Below are 15125 nucleotides of genomic sequence, written 5' to 3'. Positions count from 1 at the left end.
TTCTCCATGATAGACATGCGGTACATGCCTATATTAGGAAGAGGACAATATGGATGTAAATGGATTTCATGCTGAATCTCCCTTTTAGGAGGCAAACCTGTTGGTTCCTGAAACATATCATGATTTGCATCAACTACATCATATAAATCTGATTTAAGCTTGGAATCACAATTTTCAAATGACTCATGATTCACATCAACCTTAGGCTTGATCATAAGAAGTACAAAACTCTTACTTGAATTAACTAGCCTTTTTACCTGTCCCGCATTTACCATCGCTATATTTGCCTTCTTGCGATGTGCTCTGACAACGCACTCCTTTTCATATTTGAAAATATGATATTTATTTTCATGGCGATGGAAGATTGCTTTCCTGTCAAATAAGTAAGGACTTCCCAAAACAATTCCTGATATATCAAGCGGTACTACATCAAGTTCAACTGTGTCGATAAAGTGTGCAGTAATTGCAAAGCACAATATGGACTTTCTTAAGACTTGTAAGTTTGAATCCTTGCATATCCACCCAAGTGGATAAGGATTTGGATGTGGAATGGTCTCAGGTTTAGTCTGTTTGACCAAGTCTTCTAATATGAGATTTGCTTGTGATCCACTGTTAAATAGTGTGTCAATTTTTGTATGTACGCTCACATGGAACAATTCAATTCTTTCTTCCTCATTAGGAGCTTGTACATGACAGTCTGAAGTACTAGTGCTTGCTTTAGTTTTAGTTTCCTTTCCCTTCATACTCTTTAAACCCATGGCTGCAATTTTGGTTTCATCCCCTGAATCATCACCTAAATCTTGAGGTGTAGTTGTAGTAGCTACAATTTTCTTCTTTCCTTTGTTTTTGTTATACTGATTTCTTTTTTCAGGATAAAGTTTCCAACAATTTTTCTCTTCATGGCCTTCTCTTGAACAGTGTTTACATATCACTTTCTCTCCCTCCTTTTTGAGAAATGCATTCTTTTTTCCTTTTCCCTTAAAGGTTTTCTCATTGGTTTTCCCCTTAAAAGGTTTGTTTCTACGCTCATCAAAGGTGTTTTTCCCTCTAGCCTCTAAATGCATAGCTTGTATACAAACTTCGTCTAGACTAATAGGATTGAACGTAAGGATAGTATGTTTAAGGTAGCTGTGCAAACCACCTATATATTTCAGCAAAGTGTCCTGACTTTGTAAGTCTACCCTTAATAAGAGTGATCTTCTCCTAAACTCTTGGGTGTAGTCTTGAACATTTTGTCCCTTTAGCTGTCTAAATTTTTTCCAGTTCATTATAGCATTTTGTAAATGTGCAAGAGGATAAAATTGCTTCTTAATTGTGGAAATAAATTCAGCCCATGTTAAAGTAATCTTACCATGTTTCTTAATTTTATCCTTAGTCTTGGCTTCCCACCATACCAACGCTGCTCCATCCATTCTTAAAGAGGCTAATTGAATCTTGGTGTCGTCATCTTGTAAGTTTTGTATCCTTAAATAAACTTCCAACTGTCTTATCCAGATGTCAAGTTTCTCTGCATTGACTTCATCATTAAACATGGGTAATTCAAATTTAACATCTAGCTTAAAAAATGGACTTTTTCCAGAAGATTTAAGCTTATGAGATTGATTTACCGAGGTAGAGGATGATGATGTAGAGGTCCGAGGAAGAGGATGAAGATGGGGATGGTGGATCACCATTTCCTCCATGTCCTTTTTTTGAATTATCATCACCTTTCTTTCCTCCTGAAGAGCCCTCTCCTTCTTTCTGATGTTTAGACCCTTCTCCAACCAACCTATCATTTCTTTCCTGGTATAATATTCTTACCATCTAAGTCATGTCCAAAAAAGCTTTTCTAAATACCTGTTCTTCTTGTTTTGTATCCATGTCTTCAGGAACTTCTCCTTCCCTTTCAGACATACTTGAAGATTCTTCTAAGGTTATTGAGGGTGAATTAGAAGGTGGAGATAATGGCTCCCTAGCCCTCCTTGGTTGAGGATTATCTTGTGCTCTAACCAATTATCCTTTCCCTCTTTGAAGTTGAACCCTGGTAAGCATTAAAACTTGCAAAACAGTGAAAAATATCTTTGCACAAAACTAATACTCAAAACTTGAGTTCTGATACCATCTGATCTGAAAATGAAACTACTTGTATTTGCACTTCAAGGTATTCATTTACATAAAATTATATGTAAAAATTGTAGTACATGTCTTGCAATTGAAACAAAATGTTTTTGGTAAATTTCTGAGTCTTATGTGTGAAGGAGTATTATTTAATTTTACTATTTAGCATATTAAATCTGAAAAACACAGCAAGATAAAATCACATAATATAACATAGCAGCTGATGAGGCAGTTCACCCCTCCTGGGCTACATCTACCGGGTCCAAGGCCCCCAAATGGGCATGTCCTTGCTCTTATTAGATGCTCAAATTGGTTATACAGTGATAAGAAAGCCTAAACAGGAAAAATAAGTTGTGGAAATGAGTTCAAAATACAGAAAACAGTAAAGATTGGCTTTTGTTTCACCTCCAATGGTTAACCATAGCCCAATACAGCTCCAACACTCCCTAGGCCCTAATGGCTCTCCAAGCTTCTCTGCTGAAAAAGTACCTGAAGATCAGCTTTGTTGACTCTGAAACCTATACCATTGGCTCTGGAATGCTCAGAATACTCGAAATCAAAACAAATTTTTCTCCGAAAGGTTTTGTCTACTGAAAGTTATGACCAACTGAAGTTTTGTCCAAGTTGGCCTAAGGAAACTCCACCAAAAGTGGATTAACTGGAGTTAACTGGCTGTTAAAATTGGCAAAAGTGCCAAATTTTGTAGTCCGCTAGACTTGACTACTAGGTTGGCCATAACCATCGGTGGAGTCTACACACATGTGACCACGTGGACTGGGCGGCGGATAAGGTTGGTGGTTGTGGGTTTGATAGCGTAACTGTTGGCGGAGACGGCGGCATCCGACCAGGCTGCGGGATCGCTGGCGGGTAACCGCTGCGGTCTACCCCAAAACTGAAACTGTTAACATTCAAATAATGTTTTCTCCTATTAGTTGTTAAGAACTAACACATAGCTAAGACGGTTAAGATCTTGCGCTTGCCCATGGGAGGTCACGGGTTCGATCCCACTCGACCTCATAAAAATTTTTGACATGCCAATTCAGGGCCACGTGGTGGCCTTCGAGCTTGCCACGTGTCGGCCTCTGATTGGTCCAACCAAATGGAATATTCCAACGAATATTTTTGAGAATATTACAAGGAATATTTTTTTTATTTTTCCAAAATTAAAAAATTTGCAGTTTACCGGGCATTTTTAAAATGCAATAACTCCTTATAGTGTCAGTTTTTTGAACCATTCATGGCACTGGAATCAGGATGAAGAAATCTATCCAGTCGTTCTAGTTCCCACCAATTCTGAGCAGTTCCAGTTTTGAGCATTTTCTTCACTTAGAACATGATCACCTAATCACTTTTATAAGTTCAATCCTTTTTCTATTCTTTAGGAGTATGTTAGGGTCCTATAATTTATAGGACCTCAAGGTATTTGAGTATTGTATCTCAAGAATCCTATATTGTAAATAGTTGTCAATATCCCAATGATTTCCAAATAAAAAAAAAAATAGAATAAAAAATGAAAAGAGGGTATAAATAAGGAAAAGAGGAAAAACAAAAATATCGAAAAAGAATGAAAAATAGAACCCCCATCAAAATAAAAACAAAAAGGAATAATACTGAAGGTGTTGCAAGTCTAAATGCCACTACTGATAGATAGTTTTCTTCATCATTGTTAAATAAAGATTGTGTGTAGCTTGTTCAAAATGCCACAATGACTAGCTATTTGTTTAATAATACAATGTAATCATGATTAAACTTATTTAAATTTCTGTAAATTAGGTTAGAGAATAAAGATTTTCCAAACAGTCTAATCTTGGTAAATCAGTAGTTAGGTAGAAAATGACATTGATTCAACTGTTTAATTTGAATCAATAGGAGAAATAAGGGATACGCTAGATAGTTTTTCATTTTGTATAAAAGAAAATAATGTGGGTTTGCTAGTCCAAGTGCACCCTTTAGAAAAATTAAAATTTTAGTTTAGTTATGGATACGTAAATTAGATGGTCTTGTATATATAGGCCTATGCCATTTTTATCCCAAGTCTAAGGATAATGTAAAAAGGCAAAGTATACACTATAAGATAAAGTGTTTCCATACATTTCCTTTTTATATTTATCCTAAGTTCGAAGGAAAAATGTGAAAGGCAGATGGCAACAAAGTTTCTTTGGTGTATTTTGTTAAAGGACATTGTGGTCGGAAGCATTGGGATCGTCTCCCCCGCACAATCCAAAACCCATATCATTCTTCAGGCCCCCCTCTCCATCTTGCCTTTACCACTGGGGGGGTGTGTGGGTGGGGGCGGGGGGTATGAAAAGGTTGTTTCCCTGCCAGGCCCCATCCCCTATGTGGTAGTTTTTCCTAATTTCACACCCCCCTTGCGAAACTACTTACCACCCGCTATGCCCTCTGAAACTGCTTTCCTTTCGCCCACTTTACGGCGCCCCCACCACGATATTTCCGCCACTCACCTCCCACCACATTACCTAGCCTTTAACCACTTAAATGCTCTCCTGTCAGAAATAATCGTTCCACATTAAATTCATACTTCCCGAGCAACTGTTCAAACTTAACGGTTCTGCACCCTTTCCAACGAGACTTTCATAACACTGTTTAAAAGCTTTTGAAACCAAAGATTTCCTCCCTTTTCAATGCTTATTCTCTGTAAATTGACAACGTTTATACAATGACCATTCCCAAAGCATTTCCTGGACAGGACTAGATCAATATTGATAGTCCTCTGTGTCCTTCCCCTGACAATTCGTTACCCCAACTGTTTCCTGGTAAGATCTTTTGTCAATTTGTCTTATCTTTCACTAATACAGTCATGCCTCATAAGAGAAAAACTCAAGATAAACCTGTTAATCCCTTGATCCCTCCCTCCATAGATTTAGATCACATCCCTTTAGCCAATATGGATTATCATATAAATGAAACCGAGTGTGACTATGACTTTTTAGAATTATATTGTTGGTTGGAAAACAAGAATGTAGATAAAACTTATAAAATTGGGCTCTAGGAGTCCAATCTTCCCCATTATATCTTACCCCTAACCTTCCAAGCCCTTGAATTTTCCAGAAAATGCCAGGCCTATTATGTCCCTACCCAAAGAGCTATCATGGCCCCATCTGGTGACATCCTCTTTACTGTAACTACCTAGTCCATAGACCAAATGATGCTAGCTTCCCCTGTGGAAAATAATACTCCTTTCTCCTTAAAAGCCCTCACCCAACTTTATCAGAAGCTGGATTTCACTACCAGAGCCAAAATTTTCAATATCTTCTTGCATGAGAATGCCCAGTTACCTAAGAAGAATCCTCCATATCCTTTGTCCATCTTCCCTAATCAAGCCAAGCAAATTATATCCATAATTTACTATATTTTGGGTTATTATTCTAATTAGTGGGTAGATTAGCCCATTTTAGGTTTCTGCTCCATATTTTCCACATACAATAAGCCAACCATTGTGTTCAATTTCAGTCAATTCTTGGCTGACAATATTCATGAACAATTTCGAAAATTTCCCACAGAGTAGGTGTTTAATTACACCTCTATTTTAATCTACATGTTCTTTTATTATAAAGCAGATAAGTTCAATTTCGCAATGCATAAACTTGATGATGTAGGAAACCAACAACTAGTGATTTTTAGACCTCATTTGTCATGAAAGAGTAGTAGGAGTTCTCTTACAAGCAGTTTATTGAAGAATTTGTTCACCCAGCCATGAACATCCTTAACAGTTCAATATAGGCCAAAATTAGTGAAGATATTAAAAGGATTCTACATCTAACAAATCAAGCCAAGATTGGGGATTGGTATTTATACAAAAACTACACAGAAATGATGATTTATTATTGCAAATTGATACCATACGAACTCCCTAAATACCTCCCTATAAGGATTTTTGCCATGGAGTATTTTAGATAGATGTTAAATTCTGATGACGTTCATTTTGTAGTGGCTAAGAACAAATCATAGTTATGTATAAAGACATAGGTGGGCCCATTTGTATGTAATACCAGGACAGTAGGTGAAGAAGCAGACAAAATGCTTAAACAGATGAAGTTCAGCCTAAGCTTTAGATGGTCTTATGACCCTTGTGGCATTAATTCAAAGCTCAGAGTGGAAAATAAAATCACTCCCTAAATCCATACTTCAAGACCTGAAATGGAAAAGTATGCAAATTAATTGGAATGGAAAGAAAACACCTTGCAGGAAGCTGAAGAACAACTCTATTCTACTTCCAATTTGCGGGCTCCTAGTCCCCAGGAAAAATCAAGTAAAAGACAAAGAGAGGAAGGATCATCATCAAAAACTAGAAGTGAGGCTAGAGAGTTCAGGATCAGTTACAGAAAGAGGACAAAATTGACTCCTAGGACATATTAGAATAAAGAGACAGAAGAGCAGGTTGCCATCATAACTACAGACTCACCACCTGCAAGCAACAAATTTGAAACATCTGCTACTGGACCTTCATCTTCACAAGGTCAGAAGAAAACAGATCTAGAATCACAGAATGTCCAAGGAGAGAAGGAGAAGACAATTTTTGATAGGTACAAAGAGATTAAGCTTAAAAATGAGATTCTTAAAAACAATACCTATAATCAATTTTGGAAGCAGACCTCTAGCTCACAAAGCATATTGTTGTCAGTTTTTGACATAGAGCATGGAAAGATGTATATGGCCTTCCTTGAGGCCCAAATTCCACAACAAAAAACAAAAATAGATTACAACAGCACTACATTTGAGTTCAACACCAAAGACATTCATCCCATTGATCAAATGGAGATGCATAAGAAAACTGGTGAGATGATATCTTCTACATTGACTAACACTGCTATGTCATTGTCCAAGTTGAACGTTGCATTTGCCAATGTTCAGTCTCAGTTGAAAATGGAGAAGGTATCCTCCTTAGCAAAGGATAATAGGATCAAGTCTTTGGAAGATTTGGTGGTAAAGATAGGATATGATCCTAAAGATGTCAATGCTGCAGAGGACATTATCAAGAAGAAGAATCTGCCATTGCAACATTGAGAAAGCAACTTATGTTTCCAGCCACAGAGGATCCATTAACCAAATACATTGAAGAAAATGAGGCACAAAAGGTCGACATGATGAAGTTGATTATAGAGTAGAACATATAGATTAGACAGATGGAGGTAGAAATGGAGAAGATAATAAAGGAGAAAGAATAGAGTCAGAAGATGACTATTGTCCCCCTAGATGCCATACCCATTTCTTAACTTCCAGCAACAAGAACGGCCACTGTAGCCACTTCTTCCACTCATATTGCAAGTGTTGAACAAGTGACCAAGACAGTGGAGAACATGTCCATCCAGTCAGATGAGATCAAGACTTTGTAGGGGCAACTCAAAGCTATAGAAGAACAAAAAGCCAAAGCTGAATCTTCTTGTATCACTAAAATGAAGAAATCACAAAGACTATTGGAAAAGTTGTAGAAGGTAGAAAGCGATACCTCAATTCGTTAGACCTTGGCTGAAGCCAAGGAAACCATTTGGATGGGTATTCTAGACTCTATGAACGAGATTTGGCCATCTATCCAAATCATCTTTGAGCATAACAAATTGATAGAAAAACATACATAAATCATTTTTCAGGGAAGGGAAAAGCTTGGAGAAATGCCCACAGAAGCCTCCAACATTATCATATTCCTAAATTCTAAGTCAAAATATGAACTTGAAGAATTAGGAATCAGTGACAGAACTGCCACTATTTTAGAGGTCAAGAAAGTTTTGACCAAAAGGAATCTTATTGATCAACTAGAGGAAAGATGTGAAACATTGGAGCTGGGAGTAAATAGGTTCTACAATAGAATTGAAGCATTGATCCAGAAAGGGCTGCCCAACATTTATGTAAAAAATGATAAACTGATCACTCAAGAAGACTATGTCCTGAAGATGAAGGAAATGGCCAAAATCAGTATCAAGTTCAGTGGGATAAAGGGAAGTATGATAGAAAGACCATTTTTAGAAACCATGTCAAATGATTTCTACATACAGAATGAGATAAAACACGTTTTTATAGTGAAACCAACTTTTTCCAAATACACAGAGGTCGATGAAATTTATCGGAGGGTGATTAAATTAACCATACCCGATTAAAAGAGATGGGAAGAGCTTTGTGATTTACTAGATTGAAGAGTAATTCGAGAGCAGTAAGACAGTAGCTAGCACATTAGCCAGCAAAAAAGTCAGCACATCAACACAACACAGTTTTAGGTTGACTCAGCAATCGAATCCACCAAAACAAAGCCACATTTCTTTCCAGCTGTCTATGTGGCCTATTTTATGCTAGAGATCAATCTTATTGTTTGTAATTAGGCTAATAATACACTGTCGGTTTGACATCGATTTTGTAATTATTAGTATAAATACTTCATTGTTTGAAGTATTAAGGGTTGATTTCTAAATGTAATTTCTTCTGCATATTGTAATTTTTCAAAGTGCTGGAGCATCAATAATACAGGGAATTTTTCACAAGATTCATGTGGTATACCAAATGGTGATGAGTTTCTTCTATTTATTTGTTTAAATATTGTTTGTCTTTCTCAGTTATTTTGAATATCTTAATTATTTAATAGAAATTGTGATGAATAGGATTTGTTATTTAGAGCATCCTACTCTGGCTGTTAATAATTTTTATGTTTTTTGCTGAAGTTAAATTAAGGAATTCTTAATTGTTGCTTAATTTCTACTTAATCTTACATTTCTTTTCTTTCACCATCCATTTTAATTTTTGAAAAGATCCAAATAGTGCAACCTAGCTTTCCCTGTGAAGCTCCTCTAAAATTTGATGCCAAATCTAGTTAAAAGATTCAGACTCCATAGTGAAATGGAATTATGATAGTTTAACCAAGCAAACCAAACAAATAAAAAATAATCAGTATAGTCATAACTAGCCTAAAATTTACATAAAAAAAAGCTAAATTTTAAAAAGAGATCCCTCTCTGAAACTGGCAGGGCTAGATCCCAGCTTCTAAAGTGGTTTTGATGTTGTCCTATGTGTTTACTCCCTCAACCACAAAAATATAGAATGGCAACACAGTATGTTCCTTCCCAATATTTATAGTCCTTAGGCTATCCTGAATGCCCACACTAAACTTCAATAACATCACCAACAATAGAAGCAAATTCAGATGTACCTTTTTCATATGATCTCAATCAAACATCTGCTTAAGGATAATCAAATTATTGAGGATCCGATTGGGATTTAATTGGACCAAATATGGCCCAACTATGGCCTCTAGATTAGCATCAAATTCATTATCTAGCTGCAGATTGGATTGTTGATTTAAATCTATAAGGAAAATTTATGAAAATTATGCAGAAAATTTAGTAGACTCTCCTCATCATAAAAAAATTTCTATTGGTAAATTAGGACCACATACCTAACAACATCCTTTTTTGACTTTGTCCATGGGAAAATGAGTATAGGGTTGTAATTATGTAGCTACAACAATGAACAAACCAACAAAATATTTCTCTTCTCTAGGAATTGTTGTGATAGAAAAACCATAAAAAAGTTCAATGGAGTTGCATGTTTTATTTTTGTGATGTTTTAGCCTTTTATGCCTGGCCAAACACATCTAAGATCTTAGTATTTATCACCCCAACAACATTGAGACCAAGGAAGAGAGCCTAATTTTCCACAATATGATGAAAAGTAAAATGAAAATGAAGTATATCATTATGAGGACGAATAAAGACAATATCAACACCATTACCATACTTTTCTGAAGCCCAATCAAAATGACTTTTCCAAACATCAGACAAGCTCTCCTCTCCTAAAGATGAAGATAATATATCATTCTCAATCATCATGGATGAAATCTCATTTTGAGCCATAAGAGTATAATTACCCAAATGATTATCAATACGAATCCTATTCTCCATTACTAAATTTGGAAGATCAACATTAAAATCATCTTGGGAAACTGATTCAACTTGACACTATGATTAACATAGAGAGGAATCAACTGATTCAAATTGACACTGAGTAGTATATGAAATATCTAACTAAATATTACATTGCAAAGTTATTGCCAATTTCATTAATAATAACATTCCCCATGTCTTGAGAACATTTTCCATGATAAAATTCATGCATATTGTTGGAAAATGTAACTAGGTTCGATCTTCATTAAATGTATTTTAGTCATCTTGTTTGAATAGTCCTTTATAAGGATAGCCAATTGAAGAACAAAATCCTTTGAAACATGGGGAGCTAATCACCATCATAAGTGTGCATATTTTGGGCGTCTTGAAAACTCATTAGTAGCACCTCAAAAACAAGAGAATTGATTTCATATATAAGGTTCTAAGGCATGCACATCATAATCGATTTCTATTACATGAGAATTGAAACATTTTTAGAAGTCACCTTCCATACTTTGAAACCACCTTAGTATGCTTATGGGATAGCTCTGCATCAAATTGAGTTTCAATAATGGAACTATACATGAATCATGCAGATTGAAAAATATAACTTGAATCCAAAATATCCAAGGCTACCTACTTGTATAGATATCAAAACTCGAATATAAAATGCAAAGAGGACATATTAGCACCAGAAGACACTAAAATAAATGACTAGCTTCTTCTCCTCATTTTTTCCCTATCTCTATCCCTTTCCTTTTCCCTCTCTCTTTCTCTATCATGATCCTTGTCCTCTCTCTTCCCTTATCCCTTTCCCTATCTTTGTCCCTATCCCTATCATGATTATCATGTTCTCTACTTCTTCTCCTCCCTCTCCCCCTTCCAACATCAGAATCAAGAAGCCTTTCACTATTACCATCTCTTTCACGATGAACAAAAACAGTATCAGGATCTTGTTCCCCATTCCCATCAAAAACCTTCTCCCTATCCTCTCTTTCACTGTCTTTACTTAATATGTATTAGGGACTCTTACTACCATTCCCATCAGAAAGTAAAATAAGTAATCCACAAAGATATTAAACATGTAGATACTAGTTGTTATAAATTTGACTTCAAATGCGCTGCAATTTCCAAGCACTAGAGACTTCATATGAAACCCACTTCAATCGAATGCAATCTAGTAGATATACAATTTCAAGTATTACCTGCCACCCAAGATGAATTCCTGTAGTATCTAGAATCTAATCTAGTGTCTTTATTAGTCACATGATATATTAACCCATATTTAGCTTCTAATCTATTTCCGTGGGAAGAGACATTTATTTCAATTTCTTCGGCATTCTTAGTGCCACGTTCTTCGAGAGACTCACGATACTCCATGAGAATTTCCTCCAATTGACGTAGATATTGCTTGATATTACACATTTATAGTATCAAACCAGATGTTATATATAAAGGAACAAAATAAATTAGCATCCTAGAGGCAAGGAGAATCACTTGCGACCTTCATCAATTCCACTATCATTAAGAGGAGAAGTAATTTTGTTCACTATGACTCCTTCTTTGTCTTCTTTCCCAAAACCCCCAAATATGTCATCAATACCAGAAGAAGAGTAATTCAAACCAAGTCTCTTAAGATCTACCTTGTCCTCTGTATCTATTCTACCATCCTCACGAGTACACTTTGAAGCCTATAATATATGACGTGTTTTCATAGAATGTTTTGCTAAAGGTTTTAGATCTGGCTATGGGATTAATGACTTTGAGGTCCTCACCATACCAACATTTTTTGGTAAAGTTCCACTGCAAGAAGCAACCAGTAATTCACGTTCCTCAGCCCGTGACCATAAATATGATTCTTCCTTAACGTTTTTCGTAGATCTGGACATTCTTCCCTCTGATTGCAAAGTTATACTGATACCTAACATCCTTGTCTTGATCTTTGTTCTTATGCTTCTCTGATTCTTCTAAGCTAAGAAATTGGGAAACCATTACCTCCCTACCACCTTGAATAAATAAATCATTTTGCCTAATTTTATTTCAAGCTCCACAAGAGGAATACTAAACGATTCTTGAGTTATTTCTCCCTCTCCAATCGCCAAAGTAGTATCTTGATTTGGACCAGATTTGTATATTATGTTCATAAGATTGACTTCATAACTATCAAGGTCCTTCAATGGTGGGGTATCTCCACATATTGAATGATAAGGAGGGACAAATGAATTTCTAGACCGAAGAAAGGTAACTCTCAGTCCATTCACATAAGCATCTAAAAAGAGAAACCAATCTGACCAAACTTGGAGAGATTTCATAACTCTCTCCCTCAAATCTTTTGCAATAATCTGACTAATGATGTTTCAGTATAAGTCATTAAAGCATTCTATAATATTAGGAAATGGTGCTTCAATATCAGAAACTAACACAAGCCTTGCAAATTTAGTTGGAATATGCATCTCCTTTAGAGTTAAAGACTCTGTAAGTACCTCAACTACCTCGCCAACTATGTCAACATTGTCTAGAGAAAACTTGATTGCTTATTTTATCTAATTTCGCTCCATGGTTAAAGCACGAAGCATGTCCTAAAATTAATATCTTTGGCCATCTATTAAGGCATGTTTTTGATCCACTCTCCTGGTCCTTCTAGTAGCGTAACTTGTAGTTGAGGATCTCTCATGCTCATGCATGTGTTCAAATTTAATCACACAAGTGGGGGAACTTAGATGTATTCCGAATTGATAAACAAGATTTTTTTGGAAATGTGTCTATAAGAGATGGTTTTAGTGAAAGTTGCATATTTTTTTCGCAAGTGTGAAATAAATCATGTTACAAATATTCGAGGGAGGGAGTTCTTTAAAAAGTCAAGTTTTAGCCTACCTTTAGGATGGGTCAGTTCCTATGGAATCATGAAGCACTTAAATATTGATTATACACAGGCCAACAAAAATAAATGTATACAAAATTGGAGCAATCAAAGCTACAGGTACAATGTTGAGATTTGGATTTGAAACGACTCTGGACTATATTAGTTTTCAAGTAATTTATGGAAAGTACAAATCATAGTATTTTAGCTATAGACCCAAGATATTCTTGATTGTTTTCATAAAATTAGAAAACGTGGAGAATTTGAATCTCAGTGCAATTTAAAGGTTCTTTTCCTCCATACATGCCTTTTTTTCATCATTACTATCCTCAACATGTTCTATTATTTAGAGTGTTATTTCGTGAATTGGCATGCATGTTTTCCAACATTTCTATTTTTATATCCCACACAATTGGAATACTGCTACATTTGGCCTCCTCTACTTCCTCAAGCTACATGTGTTAAAGAGGGTACAAAACACTAATGATATGTTATTTTTCCATAATTTCTCATCTTTTGGATGGATTCTGTGGAAATGTTACACATGCCAATTATGTGGTAGGAAATAATGTTCCTTTCTTCTTTTTTATCATCTCATGTTTCTGAGTTAGCATGCTTCTATTGTACTAGTTCATTATGCCTATGTCATGTAAAGATCAACTTGAGTGGGTTTTACATTTGATTTCCACTACACTCAACAACTAAATATATATGTTTTCCGTGTAGGTTGGATGATGGGACAACACACTTTTATTTCCACTAGTGCTCTCTTTTTCATATACTATCACAAGTGCACAAATAAAAACTCAATTTTCTTTTTACCTGGATTAGAAAATGATGACAAATTTGTATTTTGTAGTGATAAGGATAATTATGTATTTGAGCTACACCTTGAGCCCTTCAATTCATCCTTTCCTTACCCAACATGACCATCTCCTATTGACAATGGAGTTCAATTTTTGAACCTCCATTTGTCTTCAATGTTATTTCATCATAAAGAAAGCACAAAAACATTATTGGATTTCCTTCGAGCACAAGAATACCACAACCATGTAATTTTTCTTTCCTTGGTTAATGTATTCCATAATTGTGTTTGATATTTAATTAATTATAATTCTATGGACAATAAATCTCTATCATATAGTAGAGAAGGATGACCTGGACGTTTTAGATATATATAATATGGATTGATTAAAGATTCACAAGTCTATTTCGATTCTCATCTTTCTATTTCACTTCTCTAGAGAAAAATATATATTCAAATACAAACTCAAATCAAGCTAAAATAGAGAATCCTAATTATGAAGATGTTTCTCTCTCTATACCTTGCCATGACATTATTTTTTCTGAATTATACTTTAATTTCACTGATAATAACCTAGATTTATATATTTATTTTAGCACCAATTGACGTCATGGTAAACATATGAATATCCCATTAAATATGACCTAAATATGATTCAAAGAATATGTTAATTTTTGGTATGTTCTATGCTAGAGCAATTTATTTAAATTTTCACAGTTAGTTATCACATCAGCATTACAATAAACTGAAGATAGAACATAAATATAATACGCAGAAGACAAGCCAAGACAAGAGGACACAAGATATGGCGCAAGCTAGGGACAAACCCCACAATGTGTGGGGAAACCCTTTGATCAAATCTTCTTTTATCTTCAAAGTTCAGCAGAGAAAGAGAGAGAGAGAGAGATAATACATTTACAACAAAAGTCAACACTTTGACTTATCTGGATCTGAGCATAGATAATTTCCTATAATGATGAGATCAGTTGAAGACATTCTGCTTCAACTGAATCTCCTAGGTGATGACTTCACCTATCCATTTTGTTCATCTGCTGCACCTTACCATGTAGCATCATCATGCTGCATCATGCATCTTCATGCTGCTCATGATCACTGTGCTGCCCATGATCTCGCCAAGCTTCATGCTGTCCAAGCTGCATCATACTGTTCTATTGCTGAGTTGATGTACACAACTTTACTGCCCTCCATCATCATGTTGTACATATTTTGCTGCTGTCATCATGATGACTGGTTAGGGTACCAAGCACTATTGAAACAGTCCTTCAAACAAACACTACTCTGGATATGTTGTTGATTTGGGCATATGTACAAGTCCTCAAACTCATGCACAATCCTAGACTGTGGTGTTATGGCCTGCGGCCTAACACACAGTCCTTTTGTGGCTTCCAGGCAACTAAACCCTTGCTTCTTGTCCTTCCAATGAGATCCCAACAGATCTATCCCTTAGCTCCTCTAA

This window comes from Pinus tabuliformis, chromosome 4_2 (genome assembly GCF_031772625.1).
Source record: "Pinus tabuliformis cultivar Carrire ecotype Pingquan chromosome 4_2, CPIR1, whole genome shotgun sequence".
Lineage (NCBI taxonomy): Eukaryota > Viridiplantae > Streptophyta > Pinopsida > Pinales > Pinaceae > Pinus > Pinus tabuliformis.
Note: the sequence above shows the minus strand (reverse complement) of the source record.